At 44.6% G+C, this 12,532-nt stretch overlaps 1 protein-coding gene across 1 annotated transcript in view; it reads right to left on the reverse strand.

Moving 5' to 3' along the window:
* Positions 1-1,003: 1,003 nt before the first annotated feature.
* Positions 1,004-12,532, reverse strand: part of ATP6V0E1 (ATPase H+ transporting V0 subunit e1) — a 48,038-nt gene continuing 36,509 nt past the window's right edge. The window contains exon 4 of the mRNA XM_008069811.1: positions 1,004-1,476. The gene's annotated coding sequence lies outside the window, so the exon portion shown is untranslated. The remainder of the gene's footprint in view (positions 1,477-12,532) is intronic.

The following is a 12,532-nucleotide window of genomic DNA, read 5'->3' on the forward strand; positions in this document are numbered from 1 at the left end:
AAAGCAAGAAAGTCACTTGAACTTGAAACACTTTTGGTCATAAGCATAGCAAAGTAATATGTTCAGACAGTTTGGGAGAAATAGAAAAGTACAAACTGCACAACAGGAAACCCACTCTTGGCTGGCTGTCAAAAAGCCACGAGATGGGGAAAATGCAGGCCTATTTTAATTATCAATTTCTTAAAACTAATAAAGCCCCCAAATAGTGAATTGAGATTGAGATGCCTGCTACCAAAACACCAAATCACCGCCCCGGCCCCGGGCTTCTGATCACTCTAGATTTCTGTCTCGAGTCTGAGGGTGATAAATCTACCTTGATGGCACTCACTGCTGTGTCCTTGTGACTGGTGGTTATCCTCGACCAGCTCACCTCAGAACCATTTTTAAGAACAATGGTAAAACACTGTCTTATAGTGTAACTCTATGTATGCTACCTTATCTCTCCAAACAGCACATAAGCTCGTGAACTTGTGGGGACCCAACATACATATCTTTGGTCCTGGTAGTGCCGTGGCTACAGCAGGCTCAAATGGTTACTGAATGATTAAGAAGTACTTACCAGTCTTCTCAGGCATCCCAGACAGCATGGCAGGGCTTATACATCCAGCCTCAGTTTAGACTAAAAAACCTTTTTTATTTTTTGAGTCAGGGTCTCACTCTGTCACCCAGGCTGGAGTACAATGGCACCATCACAGCTCACTGCAGCATCGATCTCTTCTTGGGCTCTAGCAATCCTTCCGCCTCTGTCTCCTGGGTAGCTGGGACTACAGGCGTGTGCCACAAGGCCTGGTTAATTTTTTAATTTTTTGTAGAGACGAGGTCTCACTATGTTGCCCAGGCTGGTCTCAAACTCCTGAGCTCAAGCAATACTCCCACCTTGGCCTCCCAAAGTGCTAGGATTACAGGCGTGAGCCACTTTGCCTGGCAAAATTGTTTTTTAAAAAGGCATTATTGAGGGATAGAAAAACTTACAAAAATGAGCTGTACAAACATCAAAGCCAGATTTCCATAGAAAGCAGAAAAATAATTTATTCCAAAAGATGGCAGAAATAAGAAATTCACCCTGAAAACAAAGTTTGGTGTCTCTGCTGGGACAGTCCTCTGAGCATGCTCTCCTAACTGGTACACTGGAGCATGTTTGTCTTGCAGCAGTTTTTAAACACTTCGCTGACTCTCATGTGGTGAGGAGACAGGATCCATCTTCAAATCCAGATTCTGAGGAGAGAGCAGCATGTTTCTCAGAAGAACATCCTGTCTCAGGAGAGGGCGTCACCATCTTGTGGAGCAGGTACAGTTTAGAATATGTAGGCACATCGAAGTGTAGAAAAAGGCAAAGGAAGAAACATTGCATTGTGGAATAAGACACTCAACGTGGTGTGAACATTTAAGGCAGCAGACGGCAAAACAGGCAAGGCAAGAAAGGTGGTCTGGGTGTGGAGGTGACCTCCCATCTAGAAAGAATTCTCTTCTTGTGACCTGCAAAACAAAATGGTTCTAGTGACTGGTCCTCATACCTTCCTCAGGAGAGCTAGAGGTTCACATCAGGAAAGTGAATCAGGCCAATACTTTAAAATATGCAGGAGCACAACAAAAAATGAAAAGTGGACTAACCAACTCAGGGTAAGTTTGGGCAGGTTTTGCAGGGTTACAGCAGGAGATCCAATAACCAAGGGCACTGCTGAACTTGTGAACTCACTACGTTACAGAAGCAGGAAGTGAACTGACTGAGACCGACAGAACTGGAGTCTAGTATGTTCCCTTTGGTTTCCAGAGTCTGTACTTTCCCTTCCCTCTTAGGACAAGGAAGCAAGGTGACCACAGGCAAGGCGAGCTCCTCTCCACTTTAGACTCCCAAAGAGCAGGCTGCCCTCTAGCCTGTTCCCCACTCTTGCCAAAAATGTAGGTGACAAATGACAATTTTCTTTTTTTAGTAGCTTTAATTCCACACCATCCTTTCACAGCTAGCAAATATTTAAAGTTACTTTTACACATTAAACTAACAGTGGTCACATGAACTCCTTTATCTAAAGCTTCTGCTATACTATATATATCAACATCAATTTCGCCACATACGCTGCTTTTGAAATTAAAAAGCCAATAAAGTTAGGTACATTGGCTCACGCCTGTAATCCCAGCACTCCGAGAGGTGGAAGTGAGAGGATTGCCTGAGGACACGGGTTTGAGACCAGCCTGGGCAACATGGTCAGACCTCGTCTCTACCAAAAAGTTAGCTGGGTGGAGTGGTATGTGCCTGTGGTTCCAGTTACTTGGAAGGCTGAGGCAGAAGGATCACCTGAGACCAGCAGGTTGGGGCTGTGGTGGCCTTGAGACTCCAACTCAAAAAAAAAAAAATTAGCTGAGTGTGATGGTGGCGTGTGCCTGTAGTTCCAGTTACTTGCACAGCTGAGGTGGCCATGAGTGTGCCACTGCACTTCAGCCTGGGCAACAGAGTGAGACACTCAAAAAAAAAAGTTCCAAGCCGGGCTTGGTGGCTCAGCCTGTAATCCCACACCTTTGGGAGGTTGAGGTGAGTGGATTGCCTGAGCCCGCGGGTTCAAGACCCGCCTGGGCAGTGAGACCTCATCTCTACAGTAAATCAAAAAATCAGCCGGGTGTGGTAGTAAATGCCTGTAATTCCAGCTACTTGGAAGGCTGAGGCGGAAGGATCGCCGGAGCCCAGCAGGTCGAGGCTGCGGGGGCCGGGAGCGGCCACTGCACTCCAGTCTGGGCGACAGAGTGAGACTCCAACTCAAAAAAAAAAAAAAAAAAGTTCCAGCACTTTGGAAGGCTGAGGCAGAAGGATCACCTGAGGCCAGGAGGTGGAGGCTGCAGTGAACTGTGATTGTGCCACTGTACTCCAGCTTGGGCAACAGAGTGAGACCCTGACTATAAAAGAAACGGTAGACAAGTGTTGGCTGCAAAGTCCTATAAGCTGGGGAGTCCAATTCCCCTTGATGGCAGAAAACACCAGGATGCTAGAGACCCCTTAGGCAAGACACTTCAAACAAAATATATACAACTCAGAGGAAGCTAGAAGACTCTTCACAATGTAATAGAAAACCAGCATCAGGCCAAGAAGTGGCAATTCCCAGGGCTACTGTTCCTTGTGGTCCAAAAGCCTCATAAAGCCTTTTATTTAGCCTAAGGATAACTCTCTGTTCTCTTCCTTAGACTGCCACGACAGCCTCTCTGTACAAACCTGTTCCAGGCAGATTATAAATTTTACCTGAGAATACTGAAGTAGTGATTATACATGTTTTGTGTGTTACTTTTCCATGAAGAGTATACTGATTAGATTTCTTCATCGTTCAGGCCCTTTTAACAAAGACCATCAACAAAGGGAAAAATAGGTCTTCACTTTTGAAAAACCATACACGAAGGGGGGATAATTTCAAGCTCAATGACACCAGTTTAAGATAAACATGGGCTGGGCATAGAGGCTCATGCCTATAATCTCAGCACTTAAGGAGGCTGAGGCAGGAGGATTGCTAGAGCCCAGGAATTCAAGACCAGTCTGAATTCTATAAAAATAAAAAAGAAATAAAATAAATGTGAATGAGCATTGTTAAATGGCATGGTCCTGAGGTTTGATTTTGAAAGAATATAAGGAAGCACATATTCTCATCATCTCTGATCTGAAATAGCTGCTTGGAGGGTGGGACCAGAGAACTCAATCAAAGGGTCCATGTTCTCATTTTGCAAGATAAGGGGATCACTAAGGTTACTATCAGATAAAACTAAGAGTGACAATAATATAAAATATTAAGGCCAGAACCAAGAAACCTGTGGGTAAGTGAATGTATTTCTGTTTTTTCTTTTTTGGGTGGTTGGAGTCCCACTCTGTTGCCCAGAGTACAGTGGCACACTCTCTGTCACGGAAGTCTCAACCTGCTGGGCTCAGGTGATCCTTCTGCCTTGGCCTTCCAAGTAGCTGGAACCATAGGCATGAGCCACCACACCCACCTAATTTTGATTAATTGTAGAAATAAGGTCTTACCAAATTGCCAGGGCTGGTCTTGAACCTCTGAACTCAGGCAATCCTCTTGCCTCCACCTCCCAAAGTGCTGGGATTACAGGTGTGAGCCACCGTGCCCAGCTGTGAATGTATTTCTTAAAGGATATGTATGCCTGGCTTAATTTTTAACTGTACTCTTTCATTTCACATAAATTTGCAAAATAATTCCTTCTTAATTCTGACATGTAAGGTTCTGTATTGTAGACGATGAAATACAAGCAGCAAATGAAGAGGTTCTGGGGTTCCATATTTAACAATTCAAGGCAACACACCAGATGAATGGCAAAGACTAGAGAGCCAAATACATTCAGGAAGGGAAGAAAGCACTCTGAAACAAAGTGGCCAGGAAGGAAGTACAAGAATTTGCGAGCTGGGCACTGAAAAAGAAAGCACCAGAAAGAACTGAGAGAGAAGGGGTGAGGGTGAGCTGAGGCAAGAAGGCAGAAGGAATGTTCACAGCAGAGCGTGTTTGCTGAGCTGCTTTCTAAATTAATGAATGTAGCAGGGCAGTGAGAGCAGGAAAAGCCAACTAAAGCTAATTAGGTCAAGACCATGAAAACAGCAGGGCTGGCAGCACTAGGGCCTGGAGGACAGCAGAGAGAAGAAAGGCTGGTTTGAGGGCAGCCTGGGCAGGCTTTGATGGCTGAGTCAAAACCGGACACGACCTGCAGGTTGGCCGTTCTTATCTGCAGTGGCTCATGGGACCGCTGGTAGCTCTGGCAAAAGCTGTGTGCTAACACTATGCATTGCATTTCCAAGGGCATGTGCCCACCTCAATGAGGGACCTCAGGTTAGAGAAAAACAAGTCCTACTATAGCCCATGAAGAACTACTGGAAACGTCTGAGGCAAGCAGACCTGTCTCTGGAAGAGCTACGCCAGAATGACAAACGAGGGTGGGCTCTGCTACATGTACGAGTAGGGGACTCCATCCTAAGTCAGAGCTGCAGAGAGCTGGGGAGAAATCAGGGTGCTAAAGAGGAACAGGAAGAAGGGTAGACATGAGAGACGTGACAAGAACAAAAGGACTTGAGGAAGAGGAGAAAGAAGTGACGACACAAGTTCTGACCCTAAGTGACAGGGACAACTATGACATAGGGAACTGAAAAGGAGGCAAGGCTGAGTCTAAAATGGCTGCCAAATACCCAGCAGGAGCAGTCAGAGTAGAATATATACTCTTTTTTTTTTTTTTAATTGTAGAGACGAGGTCTCACCAAGTTGCCTGGGCTGGTTTCAAACTTGCAGGCTTAGGCTTAGGCAATCCATTCGCCTCAGTCTCCCAAAGTGCTGGGATTACAGGCTGAGCCACTGAGCCCGGCCGAATATACACTCTTTGTTTGTTTTTTTTGAGTTGGAGTCTCACTCTGTCACCCAGACTGGAGTGCAGTGGCCGCTCCCGGTCACCGCAGCCTCCACCTGCCGGGTTCCGGCGATCCTTCCGTCTCAGCCTTCCAAGTAGCCGGAATTACAGGTATGTGCTACTACACCCGGCTGATTTTTTGCTTTATTGTAGAGGTGAGGTCTTGCTGCCCAGGCGGGTCTCGAACCCGCAGGCTCAGGCAATCCACTCACCTCAGCCTCCCAAAGGCAGGGGATTACAGGCTGAGCCACCGAGCCCAGCCGAATATACACTCTTTAACCACAAAACACTTGCACTGTTGGCCGTTTCCCAAGGATGCCTTAAACCCCACAGATTATAAGCCCCTTGGGAGCCCACCCCCTTCTCTGAAATCCCTACTGAGTACTACACACCTCATGAGCATGTAAACATTTCTGGAATGCATAGAACAACAGCTCCCACAGGGCAGAGGCCAAATTACCAATATCCTCTAATACTTCCCTGTCCCAGACTTTATAATAAAATAGAATTTCTGCCCTTTCAGATTGCAGTAAACCATATAAGCTCATCTTCCATACAACAATGGTGTGGTAAACCAACTCACTTGCAGACCACTGGGTCTGAAATCAAATCTACAAGCAGATTCCCAACTAGCAACAGACCCCCCCCTCCCCCAAGGCTGCAGAAAAGTGAACATCAGCAAATACAGCAACCTTGATGTCAGAGTTCCACAAACATCTTCTGAAGCCATACACAGGAATCTACGGGAAACACATAAGGCTGGCAGGGGGCAGAGATGGAGTGAGCACTGTTCTTGGGAGTATTGGACAAGATTTTCAGCCAATTTACAGTCAAAGAACAAAAGGACAAAAAAACCATAAATAAAGTAAGATTTCCAGTCAATAAACATAATGTGCTAAAATTCAGCCTCTTGTCAATTCTGGTCAATTCTTCTATATGAGAAAGAAAATCATGACAATTACAATGATTAAAGTAGCGAAAGATCAGCCATCTGTTTAACAGTGTGTTGTTCAGGTTGAGTCAATTTCATTTGTATAAAACTATTATAAATCTTGACTGATCCTTATTTTTCCCTGCTGAATACCATGTCTGTTCTAAATCTGGTTTCTACATTCCTGTATTACATCTCCATTGTGTAAAAGTGCAAAGTTTAAAAGATCTTTACCATTCTTTAAAGCTCAATCTTTGGATTTTATCACCAAGAAAAGTGAGGCCCTTCTGTCTTAAGAGTTAGACAGAGATTAGATCTTGCTCTTTTTAAAAAAAAATTTGCCAGTGTTCCAGAAAGTGCCAGATAGCAGATCTCTTGAAGTGATCGTTTCATCTTGGGCTCCCAAAGCACTGAGATTACAGGAGTGAGCCACTGAACCCGGCAGGAACTACTTTAATATAGGGGTTTCAAGTAGTTTGTGCTGCAGACCACAGAATAAACGTGAGGAATTTGCCAACTGGTTAACAGAAAGGACACTGAAAAGAAAGGATAGATTAAATCTCTTCAGATTTACCCACCCAGTGTCATTCAGTGTCAAAAGACCTAACTCTCTTATAGGGGAAGGAAGTCAAACTCAGAGAAGCTAAGTGAGAAGCAATTCTGGGACTAGATCCAACTGAGGGCTGAAGTTCTCAGCTTTAAACCCCAATCAGCAGCCTTACCTAACACTGCAGTTGAAAGGAAGGGTAGAAAACAAAAGCACTTGTTGGAAAAGGCAGCTTTAAAAGTGATAGTTTAAGTGTCAAATTTAAAAATCAATATAAAAGGGAAACTAAAATCCCTTTGGGTAAAGACAAAACTCTAAGGAATAAGAAAGCTGACTACTGGCCAGGTACAGTGGCTCATGCCTGCGATGCCAGCACCTTGGGAGGCAGAGGTCTTAAGGACTGCTTGAGCCCACAGGTGCCAGACCAGCTGGGCAATTTGGTGAGACAACGTCTCTACAATAAACCAAAACATTAGCTGGGCATTATGGCATGCACCTGGAGGCCCAGCTACTCAGGAGGCTGAGGCAAAAGGATCACCTGAGCCCAGCAGGTCAAGGCTGCAGTGGCCATAAGCAAGCCACTGCATTCTAGCCTAGGTGACAGATTGAGGCTCCAATTCATGGAAAAAAAAAAAAAAAGCTGACCATTTAAGACTGGCAAGATCCAAGCTGTGGGACAACAGGCACTCTCATATTGTTGGTTAAAATGCAAAAATGTTACAATCCCCATGGAAGGGAATGCAGAAATATCTAGAAAAAGTATACAAGCCTTGAACTCAAAAAGTTCATTTTCAAGGAATCTACTACAAAGGTCACTGGCAAAAATAGAAAATGTCATATGCATATGATGGCACTGTGGCTTTATCAATAATAGCAAAAGACTGGAAAACCCCCACAAGGATTTTCAGTGGTTTCAGTGTATAGAGATCTATATACTAATATGCAGCGATCTCTAGCTGTACTGCTTAGTGAATAAAACAAGGTACAAAATAATGTATATAGTGATGTCTTTTCCGTAACAGCAGTGTGTATGTAGTATATGTGTGTGGGTGTGTATGAATGAATGTATGAATTTGCTTAATCTTTTTTTTTTTGAGTTGGAGTCTCACTGTCGCCCAGACTGGAGTGCAGTGGCCGCTCCTGGCCACTGCAGCCTCGACCTGCTGGGATCTGGCGATCCCTCCGCCTCAGTCTTCCAAGTAGCTGGAACTACAGGCATGCACTACCACGCTCGGCTAATTTTTTTTGATTTATTGTGGAGATGAGGTCTCGCCAAGTTGCCCAGGCGGGTCTCGAACCCGCGGGCTCAGGCAATCCACTCACCTCAGCCTCCCAAAGGCACGGGATTACAGGCTGAGCCAAAGAGCCCGGCTTGCTTAATCTTTGCAAAGTGAAACACTAAAAGGATAGAGTTCTCAGAATATATCATCGCTCTATATTCTATAGTGAGTGCTGTTTTTCATTTTGACTTTGAAAATATGTTTTATATAGTCACAAAATAGTAGCAAATCAAAAAGAAAAAATATTATAGATTAACACAAACATCTCAATTTAACTGTATGGCAAATGAGTGACAAAACCATCAGGGGAAATAATTATTTTAAGTGGCCTCAGAAAACAGCATTCTGTTCTTTATTTGTTCTAAGGACAAATACAGCAGCAAAGAAATCAATAAACTTCTAGAGCCTGGGCAATATATTGAGACCTTGTTTCTACAAAAAATATGAAAATTACCTGGGCAAGGTGTCACATGCCCAAAGTCCCAGCTACTTGGGATGCGGGGGGCAGAGGGGGGCAGGTTACTGCTTGAGCCCAGGAAGTCGAGGCTGCAGTTGAACCATGACTGTGCCACTACACACCAGCCCAGGTGACAGAATGAGACCCTGACTTGAAAATAAATAAATAAACTTTTAGCTATTAGTTACATTGGTGTTATTTTGAAAATACTTTTTATGTATTGCAGAATAATAAAAGTTATTATTATTAAGAACTAAGATTTTTAGCACAGGTGAATGGTATTCAAGTATAAAAATAAAGAAGTTATATAAAAATCCTGTAGTGTTTAATGTAAGTTAGAAATATTGATGTGAAGCCGGGTACAGTGGCTCACACCTGTAATCTCAGCACAGAGAGATTTCAGGAGGCAGAGGCGAGAGGATTGCCTGAACCCACAGGTTCGAGACCCACCTGGGCAACATGGTAAGACCTTGTCTCTACAATAAATCAAAAAAGTAGCCAGGTGCGGTAGCGCATGCCTGTAGTTCCAGCTACCTGGAAGGATGAGGTAGAAGAATTGCCTAAGCCCAGCAGGTGGAGGCTGCGGTGGCCAAGATCATGCTACTGCACTCCAGCCTGGGTGACAGTGAGACTCTGACTCAAAGAAGAAGAAAAAAGGAAATACTGATGTGAACTCATTATTTTTTTTTCTTTTTAAAAATACATACTTCCAGCCGGGCTCAGTGGCTCAGCCTGTAATCCCGTGCCTTTGGGAGGCTGAGGTGAGTGGATTGTCTGCCTGAGCCCGCGGGTTCGAGACCCGCCTGGGCAGCGAGACCTCATCTCTACAATAAATCAAAAAATCAGCCAGGCGTGGTAGCACATGCCTGTAATTCCGGCTACTTGGAAGGCTGAGGTGGAAGGATCGCCGGAGCCCAGCAGGTCGAGGTTGTGGCGGCCGGGAGCGGCCACTCCATCCAGTCTGGGCAAGAGTGAGACTCCAACTCAAAAAAAAAAAGAAAATGAAAAATACATACTTCCTGGCTCTCTCCACTGCAAAGCCTTGGAGGCAACAATACCCTGGCAGCCATGAATGAACCTAGCAGTCATATGCTGGCTTTACCATTCCCACTGAAAGGAACCAGGGTCAACTGGGCTTGAGGACTGACTAGTAAACCAGAGATCCTTTTAGTGGGAAATTTAGAAAGCAACTGGAGAAACAGCTGAATCCAAATCTGGAACAGAAAATATACAAGAGGAGCCTAGGTCATCTAGATGTTGCCAGAAAGTAAGGAAACTACCAAAACTAACATCAAAAGGACATAGAAGCCAGCCTAAACAGGCTCAAGAAAATAATAATTGAATGTAATGATAATAATAAATGAAATTCGGAAGGATTGTCTGAGCCCAGCATATCAAGGCTGTGGTGGCCGTAAGCATGGCACTGCACTCCAGCCTGGGCGACAGAGTGAAACTCAAAAAAAAAAAGAAAAGAAAGAAATCACTTAAAATTAAAAAGACAAGAAAACTTCATAGAATACCCTGAAAGGAACTTGGACACTAACATATACTATGAAAGTTTTAAAAACAAGATTTAAATATGCATTTTGTTTTTCCTGCATTTCATAGTTACTAAATAATCTTCATTGATAAGAGAAAGTTTATCTTTTTTTTTGAGTTGGAGTCTCACTCTGTCGCCCAGACTGGAGTGCAGTGGCTGCTCCCGGCCACTGCAGCCTCGACCTGCTGGGGCTCCAGCGATCCTTCTGCCTCAGCCTTCCAAGTAGCTGGAATTACGGCAAGCACTACCACGCCCGGCTAATTTTTTGATTTATTGTAGAGATGAGGTCTCACACCAAGTTGCCCAGGCGGGTCTCGAACCCCGCAGGCTCAGGCAATCCACTCACCTCAGCTTCCCAAGGCGCGGGATTATAGGCTGAGCCACCGAGCCCGGCTGAAAGTTTATCTTTATATTATAGAAGCATTTCGGCTAATCAAGTGTGGAAGTAACGACAGAATTAGAAAATCATCACTTTGCAATTTCTACTGAAATGATTAATTCAGGCTATGATCACCAAGGGATAAAAATCACTGGACAAAAGGCTGACAGAAAACTTTACAACTAGAGGAAGCAAGTTGTCATTATCTGAACTCAGAGAACACATGTTAGCATCACTAAAAATAGTAGAACCAGACATGTGTCTCCTGATGGGGGCAATATGCAGTTTACAGTATCACCTAAAATGCACTCCCATCAAAAGCCAAAACTACATCAAGTCCAGCATTGAGCATTAACTTCCATTTAACAAAATAATGGAGACAGAAGAACAGATGAAATGACAGATTTCCTGACTTTCAGCCAGTGCCTATATCTTTCCATAACATCATTACTTACTTCAAATGCTCGGGACCAAATGAAAGCTACCAATTTTCTTTTCTTTGAGTCAGAGTCCCACTGTCACCCAGGCTGGAGGGCAGTGCCACACTCACGACTACCAAAGCCTCGACCCACTTGGCTCAGGCGACCTTTCCGCCTCAGCCTTCCAAGTAGGCGGAACTACAGAGACACACTACCACGCCCAGCTAGTTTTTTTTTGTTTGTTTTTTGTTTTTTGTAGAGATGTGGTCTTGCCAAGTTGCCCAGGCTGGTCTCGAACCCCTGGGCTTAGGCAACCCTCTCAACTCAGCCGGGATTATAGGCGTGAGCCATCACACATGGCTGAAAGCTGCCAATTTTCTTTCTTTCTTTCTTTTTGAAAGCAGGATTTATTAAGAGAACAGAAAAGATCCCACAGTGGGAGGGGATCCGAGGAGGTTGCCCAGCTGCCAATTTTCAAAAGGCCCTTGTCTCTCTCTTCACCCAGTGCATTCAGAAACCCTCTTAATTTTTTTTGTGTCTGCTCCCAGACAGAACTAAGCAGCTGAAGTGAATGCTTAGCACACTCTCAAGGAAGGAGAGTTCTGCCCTGCACCAGTGCCAGATGCCACCAGAACAGTGTAGGAAGCAACCAGATGAAGAAGACAAGATGCTGCTCTCCTAGCAGTGTAACACTGTCTCGGAAGGGTTCTGTTCAGACAGCTGACCACTGTTGGAAAGAAACCTTAATTTTAAACCTACAAGCTACCCCTTATAGTTGCTGGAACTCACAATGCCAAGTGTAAGCAGTCACCTTTCTGATCTATGCCTGAAAGAGTGATGCAAGCATAATTCTATAAATCAAACTATTTATTTATCTGTTTTTGAGTTGGGGGGAGGTCTCACTCTATCACCCAGGTTAGAGTGCAGTAGTATGATCACAGCTCACCACAGCCTTGACCTCCGGAGCTCATGTGATCCTTCCAAGTAGCTGGGACTACAACAGGCATGTGCCACCATGCCCGACTAATTTTTTAAAAATTTTTTTGTAGAGATGAGGTCTTGCTATGTTGCCTGCTGGTATCAAACTCCTGGGCTCAAGTAATCCTCTCGCCCCAGCCTCCCAAAATGCTGGGATTAAAAACGTGAGCTACACCTGGCCCAAACTGTATTTACTTTAAAAGGCAGAGTAATAGAATTTTTTTGTTTTTGGTCAGAGTCTCACTCTGTTGCCCATGCTGGAATACAGTGGCACCGCAGCCTCGACCTGCTGGGCTCAGGTGATCCTTCCCCCTCAGTCTTTCAAGTAGCTGGAACTATAGGCACATGCCACCACACTCGACCAATTTTTTGATTTGTTGCAGAGATGAGGTCTTGCCAAGTTGCCCAGGCTGGTCTCGAACCCGTGAACTCAGGCAATTCTCTCACCTCAGCCTCCCAAAGTGCTAGGATTATAGCGTGAGCCACAGCACCCAGTCTGGGTAATAGAATTTAAAAAGAGGCCATTGCCTTGCTAGACTCTGGTGTGGCCATGTGCTCTTTAAGTTATGGGGTGCGTTTAGATGTTCCTGGCTTTGGCCTCCTCCCCCACTTTGAGGAGGTAAAACTT

The sequence above is a fragment of the Carlito syrichta genome, unplaced genomic scaffold (genome assembly GCF_000164805.1).
Source record: "Carlito syrichta isolate Samal-C Ts95f unplaced genomic scaffold, Tarsius_syrichta-2.0.1 Scaffold312219, whole genome shotgun sequence".
Classification (NCBI taxonomy): domain Eukaryota; kingdom Metazoa; phylum Chordata; class Mammalia; order Primates; family Tarsiidae; genus Carlito; species Carlito syrichta.